Below are 6,971 nucleotides of genomic sequence, written 5' to 3' on the forward strand. Positions count from 1 at the left end.
AAAGATGCTACGGGTGGGAGAAGAAGGGGAAGCGAGGGTTAAAATGGGTTGAGAAGGTGAGATGGCATGCCACATGGTGTCCATCTCACCAAAATCCAGTACCATGAGGTTGATCATGGAGAGAAGCCTCGGATACTGTTGATGCGATCTTTGACACTGATTCATGATCGGCCTTTTATTCTAAGTTAGCACGATCCACTTTTGCCTCATTAAAAACCTTGCGGAAAAACCATTTGGGACAAAGCTTGTTCAAGGGAAAAAGAGTGTGACGCGTTCTTTCAGACCTAAAATTTTGTATCGTTCCTAGTTGGTTACCTGCAACCGTTAGTTCAAAATGTAAATAAAAGAAAATAATGGAGCCGTACCTTAGCAGTAATATCGTTTCAAGTGAGTTATATTCCAGTTGTTCGGTAGTTGTTTGTCGTTCATTGTTCCGAGTTTGTAGGATCCCTTTCCGGTGATCTTGATAATTTGGTATGGTCCTTCCCAGTTCGGCCCCAACTTCCTTTCGTTCGGATTCCGGGTGCTTAGTGTGACCCTTCTTATACCAAGTCCCCGACATTGAAGTGTCGAAAGTTTGCCCTTCCATTGTAATATCTCTCGATCCGCTATTTTTGGGCGGCTAATTGGACAAGGGTGGCTTCACGCCTTTCATCTAATAGCGCCAGGCTCGTACTCATGGCCTCGTCATTCCATTCCTTGGTTTCATATCAGAATCTGACACTTGGTTCCCGGACCTCGACCAATATTAGAGCTTCGGCATTGTAAACTAGTGAGAACGAGGTGGCCTCTATACTAGACTTCGAGGTCGTACGGTATCCCCATAGGACTTCGGGTAGGATTTCCTTCCATTTTCCTTTGGCGTCGGTTAACCTCTTTTTGAGGTTTTGGAGTATGGTTTTTTGGTCGACTCTGCTTGTCCGTTCCCACTAGGGTGATATGGTGTTGATAAGATCCTTTTTATCTTATGATCTTCGAGAAATTTGCTCACTTTGCTGCCGATAAATTGTTTCCTGTTGTCGCATGAGATCTCGGATGGTCCTCGGAATCGGTATATGATGTGGTCCCAAATAAAATCAATGACTTCCTTTTCCCTGAACTTCTCATATGCCCGGGCTTCCGCCTACTTAGAAAAATAGTCAGTCATAAACAATATGAATTTATCCATACCGGGTGCCCATGGAAGAGGGCCAACGATGTCCATTCCCCACTTCATGAACGACCATGGTGACAAAATCAAATGTAGCAGCTCCCCGGGTTGGTAAATCATCGGAGCATGTCTTTGGCATACATCACATTTTCATACGAACTCCTTCACGTCCTTTTCCATGTCGATCCAGTAGTAGCCGACTCTGATCACCTTTCGAACCAATGATTCGGCGCCTGAATGATTTCCGTAGGTGCCCTCGTGAACTTTCCTCAAAACGTACTTGGTATCTTTTGGTCCTAAACATATCTCTAGCGGGCCATCGAACGTTCTTCTGAACAGGGTTCCTTCTTCGGACAAGCTAAATTGGGCTGCCTTCGTACACAGGGCCCTCGATTCCTTTGGATCCGTGGGCAGTTTCCCATCCTTCAGATATTCTACATATTTTTTTCTCCAATCCCAAATCAAGCTTGTAGAGTTTAACTCAGCGTGACCTTCTTCCACTATCGATCTCATGAGTTGTACGACTGCCCCCAAGTTGAGCTCGTCATCCTCGACCGACGACCCTAAGTTTGCAAGGGCATCGGCCTCGCTGTTTTGATCCCGAGGTACGTGTTGCAATGTCCACTCCTTGAATCGATGTAATGTTACATGCAACTTATCCATGTACCTTTGCCTTCGTTCTTCTCTGACCTCGAATGTCCCATTAACTTGGTTCACCACGAGGAGGGAGTCGCACTTAGCTTCGATCACCTCCACCCCCAAGATTTTGGCTAGTTCGATACCTGCAATCATGGCCTCATATTCGGTGTCGTTGTTATTCAGTTTTTTATGGGGTCAAATTATGCCCACTATGGTAAGCAACGACCTCCGACCAAGCAATAGCCGAAGTAGAGGGGACGACCTAAGAATGTCAGAGCGAAAGTATGTCGTCTCCTCGAAAGCACGTGACCTGTCCCAGTATTATTTTATTATTTTTTGAGGGGGTTCTCTTGTTATATAAAGGAGAATCCCAATGTTGTAAAGGGGGATCTTTTCAATAAGAAGCTATCATTTCTTTCTATTTCTCTCTCTCTCTCAATAAGCTTTCTCTTACTCTCTTTCGAATATCCAAGTTGTTGAAACAACCACAAGCATAATATATATCTCTAGGTCTAATTATATTCGATTACGATTTACCTTTGATTCATTTCGATTGTTTTCACTTACAAAGTAATTAGTATCTTTTGAGTCAAACAATTTGGCGCCGTCTGTGGGGATTTCGGCAATCGAAATCATAGTTTGCACCTAGAACATCAAAAATAAACCACCTTCCTTCACACCCTACTGAAATCGAAAAATGGCGGAAAATAACGCAAGATTGAAAGCAATAGCAGGCATCACAACCAACCTCATGGGCCCCTCAACGAGGCCGGCAGAGAAAACATCCTGAGCGCAACACCTGGTAACACTCAAGAGGGAAAAATCTCACCATCCCCATCTGAAGATCTGACGATCATGCAAGAAAAGGGGGCTTCCACGTCTGCAGTCAAAGAAGCACCACCCCCGGTGGTCAAGAAGCTACTGGAAGAATAGCTGACGAACACCCTAGGCTGCTTGCTCGAAAAATCGCCCCAAAGCAACATTAAAAACCCGTTGACGACAGACATCGCTACCACCAGTGAACACGATACTGTACGTACAAACAACAACCACACCAATGGCCAGACCAACGATGGCACACTTGCAGCCATCCTTAATAAAATGGAGGATATGGAGAATGAAAACAAGGCACTCCGGGAATAGATGAAAGAGCATCAGGAAAGAGTAGACAAAATTCGCGGCGCTCCTAAGTTACTGCCGAAGCGCGACGTGGGAAGATTCCTCGAACAGCCATACAGCGAAGAAGTTGCACCTCACCGGATCCCAAAGACCTTCAAGATGCCACCCTACTTAAGGATATATGACGAGATGACGGACCCCGAAACCACCTGATCCACTATGTGACCGCTGTGAAGGGTAACGATCTGTCAAAGGAACAAGTATCATCCGTACTACTGAAAAAGTTCGGAGAAACGTTTTACAGGGGGGCGCTAACATGGTACTCACAGCTGCCAGCCAGAACGATATCAACATTCGAAGAAATGGCGGATAAGTTCGACACCGCCCACGCAGGAGCTAAGAAAGCAGAGGATAGGGTCAACGATATCTTCACCGTCCGACAAACCGCATGTGAGGGACTCAGGGACTTCCTGGCCAGATTCAACAGAGTAAGGATGAGCCTACCAAACTTATCGGAAGGCATGGCGGTCGCAGCTTTCCAAAACGGGCTGAGCAGATATGGTTCGAGAGCAACCAAAAAGCTACTAAGCCAACTCATGAAGTATCCTCCCACCACATGGGAAGAGATCCACAACGCCTACTGTGCCGAGGTACGAGCAGACGAGGATGACCTCAACGGACCAACCCAGCGGCTCACGACAATACAGTAAGAAGCAAGGAGGGATCGACGCAGCGAGGGCCGGCGGGAACAATCCTCGCGCTTCAACAAAGAAAGGCAACAGCCTTACGTCAGATCCTCGCATCCACCACCGCCTAGACACACAGAAGCACTGCAGCGACATGTCGCCCCACTCCGTAATGAAAGAGGTATGCCCCCTTTATTATCCGCCCATAACTTTTGTGTGTCTCCCTCAGAAATAGTGTACGCACTGGAGAAGCTGGGCACCAAGGTACAATGGCCGCAGAAGATGAAATCAGACCCCGCCATGAGGAAGTCAAATGTCCTGTGCGAGTTCCACCAAGAACGAGGGCACAAAACCGAAGATTGCATAGGGCTACGGCAGGAGGTGGTCAGAATGCTGAACCAAGGATACTTGAGGGAGCTGCTCAGCGATAAGGGAAAGATCAACTTCGCACGAGGGCGGGATCAACCTCAAGGGCCGCCAAAGCCGCCTTCGCCAGCACGCACCATCAATATGATCGTCGGAGGAGGCGACGATTCAACAATTAACCATGTAAAGTTCACCACTTCGCACAAACTAAAGCGAACAATCGCCCACGAACGGTATGATGACTTCGAAGAGAGTATCACCTTCGATAAGTCAGATGCCGACGGTTTGTCTTTTCCTCATTATGATGCTTTGGTCATAACTTTACATATTGCTGACACTGATGTTAAGAGAATCATGGTTGTTGACGGAAGCGACGCCTGTACTATCCATCCAAGGGTCTTCGCGCAAATGAGGCTCGAAGATAGGATAATACCGCGTTGCATAACACTGACAGGTTTTAACAATGCAATGGAACGAACCTCCGAGGAGGTATCATTGCCGATTTTAGCAGGAGGAGTTACGCTGGAAACCACTTTCCACGTCATGAACCAAGAAACAGCCTACAACGCCATCATAGGACGCCCGTGGATACACGCCATGCGAGCAGTCCCCTCAAGCTTCTACCAAGTGATCAAGTTCCCCACCCCTTGGGGAATATTTAGCATTCGGGGCGAGCCACGCACCGCGCAAGAGTGCTACCGAATCGCTCAAGACTACTCACACACCAAGCAGTTGAAAGGAGCAAGTGCGGAAGCATAGCAATCAGCCATGTCGGGGACTAAGGTTGACCCGACAACGGAAGCCATCAAAGATCCGGACATCGTAGAAGCCTGCAAAGCAACGGTCGAGGATCTCAACCCAGTACAACTGGACAGCACCGACCACTCAAAAAAAGCCTACATCGGACACAGCCTCTGCGACCCAAGTAAGTACCATGAATTTTTAACTAACCACGCAGATCTATTTACTTTTTCTCATTCAGATATGCCGGGGATACCAAGAGACATTGCCACCCACAAACTGAACGTCAACCCACTATATCCACCCGTGCGGCAAGTTAGAAGAAAGTTCAACGCCGCAATCAACGAGGCCGTCAGCGAAGAGGTAGATAAACTACTGGCCAACGGATCCATAAGGGAATCAAAATATCCCCAATGGGTCGCCAATGTCGTCATGGTCAAAAAGAAAAACGGGAAGTGGAGGATGTGCGTAGATTTCACAGACCTTAACAAGGCATGCTCGAAGGACTCGTTCCCGTTACCTCACATCGACCAGCTGATCGACGCCACAGCAGGACGAGCTGCTAAGCTTCCTAGATGCCTACTCAGGCTACAACCAGATCATGATGGCCGAAGAGGACCAAGAAAAGACAACTTTCATCACCCACCGGGGAACGTATTGCTACAAGGTGATGCCCTTCGGACTCAAAAACGCAGGGGCGACGTATCAGAGGCTAGTTACCAGAATGTTCAAGGAACAGCTGGGCAAGACCATGGAGGTCTACATCGACGATATGCTGGTAAAGTCGGCAAACAAAGAAGACCATCTCGACCATCTGAGAGAAGCCTTTGAGATACTACGACAGTACGGGATGAAATTAAACCCAGAAAAATGCGCCTTCGGCGTAGCATCAGAGAAGTTCTTGGGTTTCCTCGGATCACAATGAGGTATCGAAGTCAATCCTGACCAGATCAAGGCGATAGACGCAATACCTGAGACCTTGCACAGCAAAAAACAGGTACAAAAGCTGACAGGGCGAATAGCAGCCCTATCCAGGTTCATCTCGCGATCCTCCGACAGGTGCCATAAATTTTTTAACGTATTGAGAAAAGACCACGGACTACAATGGAACGAGGAATGCGCCGAGGCTTTAAAAAAATTGAAAGAATACCTTTCTTCGCCGCCATTGCTAGTTAAAGCGAACCCTGGCGAGCCCTTGCTAGTATACCTGGCAGTGTCCGAAGTCGCCGTCAGCGCAGTCCTGGCCCGTGAAAACAAAGGTACGCAGTCTCCTATTTACTATATCAGCAAAACCCTAGTGGACGCCGAAATACGGTATCCACACCTCGAGAAGCTGGCTCTGGCACTGGTCGTAGCTTCACGAAAGCTTAGACCCTACTTTTAGTGTCATCCTATAAAAGATATAACGACCTTCCCCCTGAGAAGCATCCTACACAAGCCCGAGTTATCGGGAAGGCTCGCCAGATGGGCCATAGAGCTCAGCGAGCATGACATATCCTATCACCCGAGAAACGCCATCAAGTCGCAGGTACTTGCAGATTTTGTCGCCGATTTCAGTACATAGATTCTGCCAGAAGCGGAACTAGAGGCCATTCGTGCCACTCCTAGTACCGACCTCTGGACCCTCTACACTGACGGTGCTTCCAACGCCTCGGGATCGGGACTGGGACTCGTGCTCGAGGTCCCCACGGGTGAAATAATTAGTCAGTCCATATGATGCCCCGAGATGACTAACAACGAGGCCGAGTACGAGGCTGTGATTGCAGGTATGAAGTTGGCCATCAAATACGGAGCTCGACGACTCATTCTCCATTGCGATTCTCAACTCGTGGTAAACCAGGTCACCGGGACTTACCGGATTAAGGAACAGAGACTGCAGAAATATCAATCAGAAATTCACAAGTTGATGCCCAAGTTCACGAATGCCGCCTGGAACAAATCTCGAGGGCGCAGAACGTCGAAGCAGACGGCCTAGCCAAATTGGCTGCAGCCACCAAAAACATCAACAAGGGAAATATAGTCACCATCCTCCATTCAGCCATAGACTACACTAAGGTACTCTCTTTAAATCTAACTTGGGACTGGCGCAACCAGTTTATCTCCTATCTACAGGACGGGACACTCCCGCTCGACAAAAAAACAGCCAAAAAGCTCCGCGTACAAGCCGCCCGATACTGCCTAATAAATCACTATCTGTACAAAAGAACGTTTGGCGGACCCCTCTAAGTGCTTGGGGCCACACCAAACAAGACGAGTACTCGAAGAGGTAC

The sequence above is a fragment of the Nicotiana attenuata genome, unplaced genomic scaffold (genome assembly GCF_001879085.1).
Source record: "Nicotiana attenuata strain UT unplaced genomic scaffold, NIATTr2, whole genome shotgun sequence".
NCBI classification, from domain to species: domain Eukaryota; kingdom Viridiplantae; phylum Streptophyta; class Magnoliopsida; order Solanales; family Solanaceae; genus Nicotiana; species Nicotiana attenuata.